We start from the raw sequence: 15,996 nt of genomic DNA on the forward strand, positions 1-15,996 counted from the left end.
ATTATGACAAAAGTGATCATTTTACTCCAAAAATGTCACTAATTTACAAGACCAAACAACAAAAATTGGCAATATTGGGATAAAAGTCCGAGTTTTATATGACGAATGTCCCCATTTTGCAGTAAAAAGTGATCATTTTACGTAAAAAAAAGTCATAATTTTACGAGAAAATATTGCAATAAGTTCCCAATTTTATAAGAAAAAATTCGCCATGTGAGAAAAAGACTGCTTTTAGTTGTTTTTTTGGTTTGTAATTGTTTTTTAAACTTCATTATTTACTTCAAGTTATTACAGTATGTCTCTATATAAACTATTGTTTTTTGGGCCAAAATTTGTTACACACACTTGTTATTTCATATGTTGACCAGAGGGGAGAGCACTTTTAAAAGCGACACACAGTCAATGTGAAAAATGTGTCTCAGAAGGGTAAACATACAAGAACATGTACACACACACACACACACACACACACACACACACGCTGGCCCCGACCAGCTGGGAGTGTTTGCCGTGTGAATGTTTGCTACATTGTGCACTGCGCCTCACACAAAGACCCGTGCGCTGTCTGTGTTTGCACTGCGCCTACCTCAAACAGCTCGCTGGTTTCCGTCCGCTCTCGCGCCGCAGTGCACTCATGACGCTGGCCTTTGTCGAGACGCGCACACAAACCGCCAAGGCTCGGCCCGGGGTGGCACGCCGCAGGGGGAGCAACAAGAGCCAAGTTCATTGAGAAATCAGTGAGAATTTGAGCAATGCACCTTTGACAACGCTCGGCCGCCGCCTTGCCAATCATATTTTCCGGCATTCCGTGAAAGGTCAAAGAGATATTGCTGCCCGCAGTATTTCACGGAGTGGACAATGGCGGTCACTGAGATAAAAACGGGAGACGGAGGTCAAACGGAGGTCAGCAGTCTTGTTTCCTAAGTAACTAGTGAGAAATGTTGAGCTGAAACCGTATGACAGAGGTTGTCTGAAGTGCACCACTATTGATGACTATCAGTAGGATTTTACCGATACCAAAATGGTATCGATACTGGTATACCGTATTTCCTTGAATTGCCGCCGGGTATATATTATGCGCCTGCCTAGAATTACTGCCAAGTCAAACTTGTTTCGCAAAATATTAATTTTATTAGCGCATGTCTAGAATTTCCGCCGGGTCAAACTCGTTTCGTAAAATACTTAGCATATACCTAGAATTTCCACAGGGTCAAACTCGTCACGTCACGAGTGACACTTCACCTGTCATCATTTTCAAAATGGAGGAGGCTGATTTCAATAATTTGAAATCGCATATAGGGAAGAAGATTAAGAGCTATTCAGTAGGATTCAAGGTCCAAGCTATTGAATATGCTAAAAAGAACAGTAAGCAGTTATGTTTTATTAATATACCGTAGCTGCGTGTGTCAAATATGAGTTATTAAATGACTCCCGCCTCCTGGTGGTAGAGGGCGCTAGTGATCCTTCTTGCGACTACTCGGCTGCAGAAGAAGTGACAACAAGCAGCAAGCGTGAGCAGCGATCGTTTATTTTTTCTTCTCGCTTGCACTTTTAACATGGAGGATTACATATCTAAAATAAAACAATTCTCTAAACTGGACTTTCAACCGAAGCAGGAAGTAGTAAAGGAAGATCTCCATCGAGACAGAGAGACTTTTAAAACTGAAGAAAGATAAGGAAGACTTCTATAAACAAGTTATCGATGCTTTTGATCAGAAGGAACTGCGCATGGACTTTATTTATAATTAAAGGTAAGACCATAATAAAGTTTTTTTTTATTAAATGTGCTTTTCATGATGGTATCCTTACATCACACTCAAATGTATAAGCGCAGGCCTAAATTTACTGCATGCCTTTGGTAAACGCTTGAGTGAGAAGAGGTTTGAAATTAATTTGCGCCCCGGCGGCAATTCAAGGAAATACTGTACTCTTGTAGGTACTATATATACAGTCCTGGTCAAAAGTGTACGTACACTTGTAAAGAACATGATGTCATGGCTGTCTTGAGTTTCCAATCATTTCTACAACTCTTATTTTTTTGTGATGAAGTGATTGGAGCACATACTTGTTGCTCACAAAAAACATTCATGAAGTTTGCTTCTTTTATGAATTTATTGCAATAAGGTGCTTTTGGTGGCCATCCACAAGCTTCTGCTTGAATTTTTAACCACTCCTATTGACAAAATTGGTGCAGTTCAGCAAAATGTGTTGCTTTTCTGACATGGACTTGTTTCTTCAGCATTGTCCACATGTTTAAGTCAGGACTTTGGAAAGGCCATTTTAACACTTCCATTCTAGCCTGATTTAGCCGTTCCTTTACCACTTTAAGGTGTGTTTGGGGTCATTGTCCTAATGGCCCAAGACCCAACCTCCGGGCTGATGATTTTAGCTTGTCCTGAAGAATTTGGAGGTAATCCTCCTTTTTTATTGTCCCATTTACTCTCTGTAAAGCACCAGTTCCACTGGCAGCAAAACAGGCCCAGAGCATAATACTACCACCACCATGCTTGACGGTAGGGATGGTGTTCCTGGGATTAAAGGCCTCACCTTTTCTCTTCCAAACATATTGCTGGTGCTTAACAGAGAGTAAATGGGACAATGAAAAAGGAGGATTAGCTCCGAATTCTTCAGGACAAGCTAAAATCATCAGCCCGGAGGTTAGGTCGAAGTTGGGTGTTCCAACAGGACCCCAAACACACGTCAGAAGTAGTAAAGGAATGGTTAAATCAAGCTAGAATGAAGGTTTTAGAATGGCCTTCCCAAAGTCCTGACAATGCTGAAGAAACAAGTCCATGTCAGAAAACCAACAAATTTAGCTGAAATGCACAAATTTTGTCAAAAGGTGTTAAAATGAATTATGTGTAAGTTATCACACAACTCTTATGCTTAAAGGCCGTTGCTATAGTTATTATCAATTGTGCTGAAGTTTTACTTTTCTATCTGTGCGAAGGGAAATCGTCTCGTATCAGTGTCAGTGTCCAGAACCGGCCTGCGAGACTCAGGCAGAGCAGAGACAAGGCGATATCCACCATTTGCTCTGATTAATGCTTTGCACACTCTGGGCATTCTCTCCATCAGCTTCCAGAGGTAGTCACCTGGAATGGTTTTCACTTCACAGGTGTGCCTTGTCAGGGTTGATGAGTGGAATGTCTCGCTTGATCAAAGGGGTTGGGAGCATCAGAAGGAGAAGGTGTGTCCAAACGTTGTGTACTTCCTGTGGGTAAATAGGCTGTTTTCTATCTTTCATGTCAATTGACCACTACTTCCTGTCAGTAAATAGTATGTTTTCTATCTTTCATGTCACGTGACCACTACTTCCTGTCGGTAAATAGTATGTTTTCTATCTTTCATGTCACGTGACCACTACTTCCTGTCGGTAAATAGCGTTTTCTGTCTTTCATGTCACGTGACCACTACTTCCTGTGGGTAAATGGTATGTTTTCTATCTTTCATGTCACGTGACCACTACATCCTGTCGGTAAATAGTATGTTTTCTATCTTTCGTGTCACGTGACCACTACTTCCTGTCAATAAATAGTATGTTTTCTATCTTTCGTGTCACGTGACCACTACTTCCTGTTAGTAAATAGTATGTTTTCTATATTTCGTGTCACATGACCACTACTTCCTGTGAGTAAATAGTAGGTTTTCTATCTTTCATGTCACGTGACCACTACTTCCTGTCGGTAAATAGTCTGTTTTCTATCTTTCATGTCACGTGACCACTACTTCCTGTCGGTAAATAGTGTTTTCTGTCTTTCATGTCACGTGACCACTACTTCCTGTGGGTAAATAGTATGTTTTCTATCTTTCATGTCACGTGACCACTACATCCTGTCGGTAAATAGTATGTTTTCTATCTTTCGTGTCACGTGACCACTACTTCCTGTCAATAAATAGTATGTTTTCTATCTTTCGTGTCACGTGACCACTACTTCCTGTCAGTAAATAGTATGTTTTCTATATTTCGTGTCACATGACCACTACTTCCTGTCAGTAAATAGTATGTTTTCTATCTTTCATGTCACGTGACCACTACTTCCTGTCGGTAAATAGTATGTTTTCTATCTTTCATGTCACGTGACCACTACTTCCTGTCGGTAAATAGTATGTTTTCTATCTTTCATGTCACGTGACCACTACTTCCTGTCGGTAAATAGTGTTTTCTGTCTTTCATGTCACGTGACCACTACTTCCTGTCGGTAAATAGTATGTTTTCTATCTTTCATGTCACGTGACCACTACTTCCTTTCAATAAATAGTATGTTTTCTATGTTTCATGTCACGTGACCACTACTTCCTGTCAATAAATAGTATGTTTTCTGTCTTTCATGTCACGTGACCACTACTTCCTGTCGGTAAACAGTATGTTTTCTATCTTTCATGTCACGTGACCACTACTTCCTGTTGGTAAATAGTATGTTTTGTATTTTTCATGTCACGTGACTACTACTTCCTGTCAGAAAATAGAGTGTTTTCCATGTTTCATGTCACGTGACTACTACTTCCTGTCAGTAAATAGTGTTTTCTGTCTTTCATGTCACGTGACCACTACTTCCTGTGGGTAAATAGTATGTTTTCTATCTTTCATGTCACGTGACCACTACATCCTGTCGGTAAATAGTATGTTTTCTATCTTTCGTGTCACGTGACCACTACTTCCTGTCAATAAATAGTATGTTTTCTATCTTTCGTGTCACGTGACCACTACTTCCTGTCAATAAATAGTATGTTTTCTATATTTCGTGTCACATGACCACTACTTCCTGTCAGTAAATAGTATGTTTTCTATCTTTCATGTCACGTGACCACTACTTCCTGTCGGTAAATAGTATGTTTTCTATCTTTCATGTCACGTGACCACTACTTCCTGTCGGTAAATAGTGTTTTCTGTCTTTCATGTCACGTGACCACTACTTCCTGTGGGTAAATAGTATGTTTTCTATCTTTCATGTCACGTGACCACTACATCCTGTCGGTAAATAGTATGTTTTCTATCTTTCGTGTCACGTGACCACTACTTCCTGTCAATAAATAGTATGTTTTCTATCTTTCGTGTCACGTGACCACTACTTCCTGTCAGTAAATAGTATGTTTTCTATATTTCATGTCACATGACCACTACTTCCTGTCAGTAAATAGTATGTTTTCTATCTTTCATGTCACGTGACCACTACTTCCTGTCGGTAAATAGTATGTTTTCTATCTTTCATGTCACGTGACCACTACTTCCTGTCGGTAAATAGTATGTTTTCTATCTTTCATGTCACGTGACCACTACTTCCTGTCGGTAAATAGTGTTTTCTGTCTTTCATGTCACGTGACCACTACTTCCTGTCGGTAAATAGTATGTTTTCTATCTTTCATGTCACGTGACCACTACTTCCTTTCAATAAATAGTATGTTTTCTATGTTTCATGTCACGTGACCACTACTTCCTGTCAATAAATAGTATGTTTTCTGTCTTTCATGTCACGTGACCACTACTTCCTGTCGGTAAACAGTATGTTTTCTATCTTTCATGTCACGTGACCACTACTTCCTGTTGGTAAATAGTATGTTTTGTATTTTTCATGTCACGTGACTACTACTTCCTGTCAGAAAATGGAGTGTTTTCCATGTTTCATGTCACGTGACCACTACTTCCTGCCGGTAAATAGTATGTTTTCTATCTTTCATGTTAAGTGACCACTACTTCCTGTCAATAAATAGTATGTTTTTTATTTTTCATGTCACGTGACCACTACTTCCCGTTGGTAAATAGTATGTTTTCTATCTTTCATGTCACGTGACCACTACTTCCTGTCGGTAAATAGTATGTTTTGCATCGTTCATGTCACATGACCACTACTTCCTGTCAATAAATAGTATGTTTTCTATCTTTCATGTCATGTGACCACTACTTCCTGTCGGTAAATAGTATGTTTTCTATCTTTCATGTCACATGACCACTACTTCCTGCCGGTCGATAGTATGTTTTCTATCTTTCATGTCACGTGACCACTACTTCCTGTCGGTAAATAGTATGTTTTCTATCTTTCATGTCACATGACCACTACTTCCTGTCAGTAAATAGTATGTTTTCTATCTTTCATGTCACGTGACCACTACTTCCTGTCGGTAAATAGTATGTTTTCTATCTTTCATGTCACGTGACCACTACTTCCTGTCGGTAAATAGTGTTTTCTGTCTTTCATGTCACGTGACCACTACTTCCTGTGGGTAAATAGTATGTTTTCTATCTTTCATGTCACGTGACCACTACATCCTGTCGGTAAATAGTATGTTTTCTATCTTTCGTGTCACGTGACCACTACTTCCTGTCAATAAATAGTATGTTTTCTATCTTTCGTGTCACGTGACCACTACTTCCTGTCAGTAAATAGTATGTTTTCTATATTTCATGTCACATGACCACTACTTCCTGTCAGTAAATAGTATGTTTTCTATCTTTCATGTCACGTGACCACTACTTCCTGTCGGTAAATAGTATGTTTTCTATCTTTCATGTCACGTGACCACTACTTCCTGTCGGTAAATAGTATGTTTTCTATCTTTCATGTCACGTGACCACTACTTCCTGTCGGTAAATAGTGTTTTCTGTCTTTCATGTCACGTGACCACTACTTCCTGTCGGTAAATAGTATGTTTTCTATCTTTCATGTCACGTGACCACTACTTCCTTTCAATAAATAGTATGTTTTCTATGTTTCATGTCACGTGACCACTACTTCCTGTCAATAAATAGTATGTTTTCTGTCTTTCATGTCACGTGACCACTACTTCCTGTCGGTAAACAGTATGTTTTCTATCTTTCATGTCACGTGACCACTACTTCCTGTTGGTAAATAATATGTTTTGTATTTTTCATGTCACGTGACTACTACTTCCTGTCAGAAAATGGAGTGTTTTCCATGTTTCATGTCACGTGACCACTACTTCCTGCCGGTAAATAGTATGTTTTCTATCTTTCATGTTAAGTGACCACTACTTCCTGTCAATAAATAGTATGTTTTTTATTTTTCATGTCACGTGACCACTACTTCCCCTTGGTAAATAGTATGTTTTCTATCTTTCATGTCACGTGACCACTACTTCCTGTCGGTAAATAGTATGTTTTGCATCGTTCATGTCACATGACCACTACTTCCTGTCAATAAATAGTATGTTTTCTATCTTTCATGTCATGTGACCACTACTTCCTGTCGGTAAATAGTATGTTTTCTATCTTTCATGTCACATGACCACTACTTCCTGCCGGTCGATAGTATGTTTTCTATCTTTCATGTCACGTGACCACTACTTCCTGTCGGTAAATAGTATGTTTTCTATCTTTCATGTCACATGACCACTACTTCCTGTCAGTAAATAGTATGTTTTCTATCTTTCATGTCACGTGACCACTACTTCCTGTCGGTAAATAGTATGTTTTCTATCTTTCATGTCACGTGACCACTACTTCCTGTCGGGAAATAGTATGTTTTCTCTATTTCGTGTCACATGACCACTACTTCCTGTCAGTAAATAGTATGTTTTCTATCTTTCATGTCACGTGACCACTACTTCCTGTCGGTAAATAGTATGTTTTCTATCTTTCATGTCACGTGACCACTACTTCCTGTCGGTAAATAGTATGTTTTCTATCTTTCATGTCACGTGACCACTACTTCCTGTCGGTAAATAGTGTTTTCTGTCTTTCATGTCACGTGACCACTACTTCCTGTCGGTAAATAGTATGTTTTCTATCTTTCATGTCACGTGACCACTACTTCCTTTCAATAAATAGTATGTTTTCTATGTTTCATGTCACGTGACCACTACTTCCTGTCAATAAATAGTATGTTTTCTGTCTTTCATGTCACGTGACCACTACTTCCTGTCGGTAAACAGTATGTTTTCTATCTTTCATGTCACGTGACCACTACTTCCTGTTGGTAAATAGTATGTTTTGTATTTTTCATGTCACGTGACTACTACTTCCTGTCAGAAAATAGAGTGTTTTCCATGTTTCATGTCACGTGACCACTACTTCCTGTCGGTAAATAGTGTTTTCTGTCTTTCATGTCACGTGACCACTACTTCCTGTGGGTAAATAGTATGTTTTCTATCTTTCATGTCACGTGACCACTACTTCCTGTCGGTAAATAGTATGTTTTCTATCTTTCGTGTCACGTGACCACTACTTCCTGTCAATAAATAGTATGTTTTCTATCTTTCGTGTCACGTGACCACTACTTCCTGTCAGTAAATAGTATGTTTTCTATATTTCGTGTCACATGACCACTACTTCCTGTCAATAAATAGTATGTTTTCTGTCTTTCATGTCACATGACCACTACTTCCTGTCGGTAAACAGTATGTTTTCTATCTTTCATGTCACGTGATCACTACTTCCTGTTGGTAAATAGTATGTTTTGTATTTTTCATGTCACGTGACTACTACTTCCTGTCAGAAAATAGAGTGTTTTCCATGTTTCATGTCACGTGACCACTACTTCCTGCCGGTAAATAGTATGTTTTCTATCTTTCATGTCAGGTGACCACTACTTCCTGTCAATAAATAGTATGTTTTTTATTTTTCATGTCAGGTGACCACTACTTCCCGTTGGTAAATAGTATGTTTTCTATCTTTCATGTCACGTGACCACTACTTCCTGTCGGTAAATAGTATGTTTTGCATCTTTAATGTCACATGACCACTACTTCCTGTCAATAAATAGTATGTTTTCCATGTTTCATGTCACGTGACCACTACTTCCTGTCGGTAAATAGTGTTTTCTGTCTTTCATGTCATGTGACCACTACTTCCTGTGGGTAAATAGTATGTTTTCTATCTTTCATGTCACGTGACCACTACTTCCTGTCAATAAATAGTATGTTTTCTATCTTTCGTGTCACGTGACCACTACTTCCTGTCAATAAATAGTATGTTTTCTATCTTTCGTGTCACGTGACCACTACTTCCTGTCAGTAAATAGTATGTTTTCTATATTTCGTGTCACATGACCACTACTTCCTGTCAGTAAATAGTATGTTTTCTATCTTTCATGTCACGTGACCACTACTTCCTGTCGGTAAATAGTATGTTTTCTATCTTTCATGTCACGTGACCACTACTTCCTGTCGGTAAATAGTGTTTTCTGTCTTTCATGTCACGTGACCACTACTTCCTGTGGGTAAATAGTATGTTTTCTATCTTTCATGTCACGTGACCACTACATCCTGTCGGTAAATAGTATGTTTTCTATCTTTCGTGTCACGTGACCACTACTTCCTGTCAATAAATAGTATGTTTTCTATCTTTCGTGTCACGTGACCACTACTTCCTGTCAGTAAATAGTATGTTTTCTATATTTCGTGTCACATGACCACTACTTCCTGTCAGTAAATAGTATGTTTTCTATCTTTCATGTCACGTGACCACTACTTCCTGTCGGTAAATAGTATCTTTTCTATCTTTCATGTCACGTGACCACTACTTCCTGCCGGTAAATAGTGTTTTCTGTCTTTCATGTCACGTGACCACTACTTCCTGTGGGTAAATAGTATGTTTTCTATCTTTCATGTCACGCGACCATTACTTCCTGTCGGTAAATAGTATGTTTTCTAACTTTCATGTCACGTGACCACTACTTCCTGTCGGTAAATAGTATGTTTTCTATCTTTCATGTCACGTGACCACTACTTCCTGTCGGTAAATAGTATGTTTTCTATCTTTCATGTCACGTGACCACTACTTCCTGTCGGTAAATAGTATGTTTTCTATCTTTCATGTCACGTGACCACTACTTCCTGTCGGTAAATAGTATGTTTTCTATCTTTCATGTCACGTGACCACTACTTCCTTTCAATAAATAGTATGTTTTCTATGTTTCATGTCACGTGACCACTACTTCCTGTCAATAAATAGTATGTTTTCTGTCTTTCATGTCACGTGACCACTACTTCCTGTCGGTAAACAGTATGTTTTCTATCTTTCATGTCACGTGACCACTACTTCCTGTTGGTAAATAGTATGTTTTGTATTTTTCATGTCACGTGACTACTACTTCCTGTCAGAAAATAGAGTGTTTTCCATGTTTCATGTCACGTGACCACTACTTCCTGCCGGTAAATAGTATGTTTTCTATCTTTCATGTCAGGTGACCACTACTCCCTGTCAATAAATAGTATGTTTTTTATTTTTCATGTCACGTGACCACTACTTCCTGTCAGAAAATAGAGTGTTTTCCATGTTTCATGTCACGTGACCACTACTTCCTGCCGGTAAATAGTATGTTTTCTATCTTTCATGTCAGGTGACCACTACTTCCTGTCAATAAATAGTATGTTTTTTATTTTTCATGTCAGGTGACCACTACTTCCCGTTGGTAAATAGTATGTTTTCTATCTTTCATGTCACGTGACCACTACTTCCTGTCGGTAAATAGTATGTTTTGCATCTTTAATGTCACATGACCACTACTTCCTGTCAATAAATAGTATGTTTTCCATGTTTCATGTCACGTGACCACTACTTCCTGTCGGTAAATAGTGTTTTCTGTCTTTCATGTCATGTGACCACTACTTCCTGTGGGTAAATAGTATGTTTTCTATCTTTCATGTCACGTGACCACTACTTCCTGTCAATAAATAGTATGTTTTCTATCTTTCATGTCACGTGACCACTACTTCCTGTCAATAAATAGTATGTTTTCTATCTTTCGTGTCACGTGACCACTACTTCCTGTCAGTAAATAGTATGTTTTCTATATTTCGTGTCACATGACCACTACTTCCTGTCAGTAAATAGTATGTTTTCTATCTTTCATGTCACGTGACCACTACTTCCTGTCGGTAAATAGTATGTTTTCTATCTTTCATGTCACGTGACTACTACTTCCTGTCGGTAAATAGTGTTTTCTGTCTTTCATGTCACGTGACCACTACTTCCTGTGGGTAAATAGTATGTTTTCTATCTTTCATGTCACGTGACCACTACATCCTGTCGGTAAATAGTATGTTTTCTATCTTTCGTGTCACGTGACCACTACTTCCTGTCAATAAATAGTATGTTTTCTATCTTTCGTGTCACGTGACCACTACTTCCTGTCAGTAAATAGTATGTTTTCTATATTTCGTGTCACATGACCACTACTTCCTGTCAGTAAATAGTATGTTTTCTATCTTTCATGTCACGTGACCACTACTTCCTGTCGGTAAATAGTATCTTTTCTATCTTTCATGTCACGTGACCACTACTTCCTGCCGGTAAATAGTGTTTTCTGTCTTTCATGTCACGTGACCACTACTTCCTGTGGGTAAATAGTATGTTTTCTATCTTTCATGTCACGCGACCATTACTTCCTGTCGGTAAATAGTATGTTTTCTAACTTTCATGTCACGTGACCACTACTTCCTGTCGGTAAATAGTATGTTTTCTATCTTTCATGTCACGTGACCACTACTTCCTGTCGGTAAATAGTATGTTTTCTATCTTTCATGTCACGTGACCACTACTTCCTGTCGGTAAATAGTATGTTTTCTATCTTTCATGTCACGTGACCACTACTTCCTGTCGGTAAATAGTATGTTTTCTATCTTTCATGTCACGTGACCACTACTTCCTTTCAATAAATAGTATGTTTTCTATGTTTCATGTCACGTGACCACTACTTCCTGTCAATAAATAGTATGTTTTCTGTCTTTCATGTCACGTGACCACTACTTCCTGTCGGTAAACAGTATGTTTTCTATCTTTCATGTCACGTGACCACTACTTCCTGTTGGTAAATAGTATGTTTTGTATTTTTCATGTCACGTGACTACTACTTCCTGTCAGAAAATAGAGTGTTTTCCATGTTTCATGTCACGTGACCACTACTTCCTGCCGGTAAATAGTATGTTTTCTATCTTTCATGTCAGGTGACCACTACTTCCTGTCAATAAATAGTATGTTTTTTATTTTTCATGTCACGTGACCACTACTTCCTGTCAGAAAATAGAGTGTTTTCCATGTTTCATGTCACGTGACCACTACTTCCTGCCGGTAAATAGTATGTTTTCTATCTTTCATGTCAGGTGACCACTACTTCCTGTCAATAAATAGTATGTTTTTTATTTTTCATGTCAGGTGACCACTACTTCCCGTTGGTAAATAGTATGTTTTCTATCTTTCATGTCACGTGACCACTACTTCCTGTCGGTAAATAGTATGTTTTGCATCTTTAATGTCACATGACCACTACTTCCTGTCAATAAATAGTATGTTTTCCATGTTTCATGTCACGTGACCACTACTTCCTGCCGGTAAATAGTATGTTTTCTATCTTTCATGTCACGTGACCACTACTTCCTGTCAATAAATAGTATGTTTTCTATCTTTCGTGTCACGTGACCACTACTTCCTGTCAATAAATAGTATGTTTTCTATCTTTCGTGTCACGTGACCACTACTTCCTGTCAGTAAATAGTATGTTTTCTATATTTCGTGTCACATGACCACTACTTCCTGTCAGTAAATAGTATGTTTTCTATCTTTCATGTCACGTGACCACTACTTCCTGTCGGTAAATAGTATGTTTTCTATCTTTCATGTCACGTGACCACTACTTCCTGTCGGTAAATAGTGTTTTCTGTCTTTCATGTCACGTGACCACTACTTCCTGTGGGTAAATAGTATGTTTTCTATCTTTCATGTCACGTGACCACTACATCCTGTCGGTAAATAGTATGTTTTCTATCTTTCGTGTCACGTGACCACTACTTCCTGTCAATAAATAGTATGTTTTCTATCTTTCGTGTCACGTGACCACTACTTCCTGTCAGTAAATAGTATGTTTTCTATATTTCGTGTCACATGACCACTACTTCCTGTCGGTAAATAGTATGTTTTCTATCTTTCATGTCACGTGACCACTACTTCCTGTCGGTAAATAGTATCTTTTCTATCTTTCATGTCACGTGACCACTACTTCCTGCCGGTAAATAGTGTTTTCTGTCTTTCATGTCACGTGACCACTACTTCCTGTGGGTAAATAGTATGTTTTCTATCTTTCATGTCACGCGACCACTACTTCCTGTCGGTAAATAGTATGTTTTCTATCTTTCATGTCACGTGACCACTACTTCCTGTCGGTAAATAGTATGTTTTCTATCTTTCATGTCACGTGACCACTACTTCCTGTCGGTAAATAGTATGTTTTCTATCTTTCATGTCACGTGACCACTACTTCCTGTCGGTAAATAGTATGTTTTCTATCTTTCATGTCACGTGACCACTACTTCCTGTCGGTAAATAGTATGTTTTCTATCTTTCATGTCACGTGACCACTACTTCCTTTCAATAAATAGTATGTTTTCTATGTTTCATGTCACGTGACCACTACTTCCTGTCAATAAATAGTATGTTTTCTGTCTTTCATGTCACGTGACCACTACTTCCTGTCGGTAAACAGTATGTTTTCTATCTTTCATGTCACATGACCACTACTTCCTGTTGGTAAATAGTATGTTTTGTATTTTTTATGTCACGTGACTACTACTTCCTGTCAGAAAATAGAGTGTTTTCCATGTTTCATGTCACGTGACCACTACTTCCTGCCGGTAAATAGTATGTTTTCTATCTTTCATGTCAGGTGACCACTACTTCCTGTCAATAAATAGTATGTTTTTTATTTTTCATGTCACGTGACCACTACTTCCCGTTGGTAAATAGTATGTTTTCTATCTTTCATGTCACGTGACCACTACTTCCTGTCGGTAAATAGTATGTTTTGCATCTTTCATGTCACATGACCACTACTTCCTGTCAATAAATAGTATGTTTTCTATCTTTCATGTCATGTGACCACTACTTCCTGTCGGTAAATAGTATGTTTTCTATCTTTCATGTCACATGACCACTACTTCCTGTCGGTAAATAGTATGTTTTCTATCTTTCATGTCACGTGACCACTACTTCCTGTCGGTAAATAGTGTTTTCTGTCTTTCATGTCACGTGACCACTACTTCCTGTGGGTAAATAGTATGTTTTCTATCTTTCATGTCACGTGACCACTACTTCCTGTCAATAAATAGTATGTTTTCTATCTTTCGTGTCACGTGACCACTACTTCCTGTCAATAAATAGTATGTTTTCTATCTTTCGTGTCACGTGACCACTACTTCCTGTCAGTAAATAGTATGTTTTCTATATTTCGTGTCACATGACCACTACTTCCTGTCAGTAAATAGTATGTTTTCTATCTTTCATGTCACATGACCACTACTTCCTGTCAGTAAATAGTATGTTTTCTATCTTTCATGTCACGTGACCACTACTTCCTGTCGGTAAATAGTATGTTTTCTATCTTTCATGTCACGTGACCACTACTTCCTGTCGGTAAATAGTATGTTTTCTATCTTTCATGTCACGTGACCACTACTTCCTTTCAATAAATAGTATGTTTTCTATGTTTCTTGTCACGTGACCACTACTTCCTGTCAATAAATAGTATGTTTTCTATCTTTCGTGTCACGTGACCACTACTTCCTGTCAATAAATAGTATGTTTCCTATCTTTCGTGTCACGTGACCACTACTTCCTGTCAGTAAATAGTATGTTTTCTATATTTCGTGTCACATGACCACTACTTCCTGTCAGTAAATAGTATGTTTTTTATCTTTCATGTCACGTGACCACTACTTCCTGTCGGTAAATAGTATGTTTTCTATCTTTCATGTCACGTGACCACTACTTCCTGTCGGTAAATAGTGTTTTCTGTCTTTCATGTCACGTGACCACTACTTCCTGTCGGTAAATAGTATGTTTTCTATCTTTCATGTCACGTGACCACTACTTCCTTTCAATAAATAGTATGTTTTCTATGTTTCATGTCACGTGACCACTACTTCCTGTCAATAAATAGTATGTTTTCTGTCTTTCATGTCACGTGACCACTACTTCCTGTCGGTAAACAGTATGTGTTCTATCTTTCATGTCACGTGACCACTACTTCCTGTTGGTAAATAGTATGTTTTGTATTTTTCATGTCACGTGACTACTACTTCCTGTCAGAAAATAGAGTGTTTTCCATGTTTCATGTCACGTGACCACTACTTCCTGCCGGTAAATAGTATGTTTTCTATCTTTCATGTCAGGTGACCACTACTTCCTGTCAATAAATAGTATGTTTTTTATTTTTCATGTCAGGTGACCACTACTTCCCGTTGGTAAATAGTATGTTTTCTATCTTTCATGTCACGTGACCACTACTTCCAGTCGGTAAATAGTATGTTTTGCATCTTTCATGTCACATGACCACTACTTCCTGTCAATAAATAGTACGTTTTCCATGTTTCATGTCACATGACCACTACTTCCTGTCGGTAAATAGTGTTTTCTGTCTTTCATGTCATGTGACCACTACTTCCTGTGGGTAAATAGTATGTTTTCTATCTTTCATGTCACGTGACCACTACTTCCTGTCAATAAATAGTATGTTTTCTATCTTTCCTGTCACGTGACCACTACTTCCTGTCAATAAATAGTATGTTTTCTATCTTTCGTGTCACGTGACCACTACTTCCTGTCAGTAAATAGTATGTTTTCTATATTTCGTGTCACATGACCACTACTTCCTGTCAGTAAATAGTATGTTTTCTATCTTTCATGTCACGTGACCACTACTTCCTGTCGGTAAATACTATGTTTTCTATCTTTCATGTCACGTGACCACTACTTCCTGTCGGTAAATAGTGTTTTCTGTCTTTCATGTCACGTGACCACTACTTCCTGTGGGTAAATAGTATGTTTTCTATCTTTCATGTCACGTGACCACTACATCCTGTCGGTAAATAGTATGTTTTCTATCTTTCGTGTCACGTGACCACTACTTCCTGTCAATAAATAGTATGTTTTCTATCTTTCGTGTCACGTGACCACTACTTCCTGTCAGTAAATAGTATGTTTTCTATATTTCGTGTCACATGACCACTACTTCCTGTCAGTAAATAGTATGTTTTCTATCTTTCATG

At 38.3% G+C, this 15,996-nt stretch overlaps 1 long non-coding RNA gene across 1 annotated transcript in view; it reads left to right on the plus strand.

Moving 5' to 3' along the window:
• Window positions 1–698: 698 nt before the first annotated feature.
• The window catches only part of LOC133563775 (uncharacterized), a 108,700-nt gene continuing 93,402 nt past the window's right edge, over window positions 699–15,996 (plus strand). The window contains exons 1-2 of the long non-coding RNA XR_009809105.1: window positions 699–903; window positions 3,119–3,190. This is a non-coding gene — a long non-coding RNA (uncharacterized LOC133563775). The remainder of the gene's footprint in view (window positions 904–3,118; window positions 3,191–15,996) is intronic.

This window comes from Nerophis ophidion, linkage group LG12 (assembly GCF_033978795.1).
Source record: "Nerophis ophidion isolate RoL-2023_Sa linkage group LG12, RoL_Noph_v1.0, whole genome shotgun sequence".
In the NCBI taxonomy this organism is placed as follows: Eukaryota; Metazoa; Chordata; class Actinopteri; order Syngnathiformes; family Syngnathidae; genus Nerophis; species Nerophis ophidion.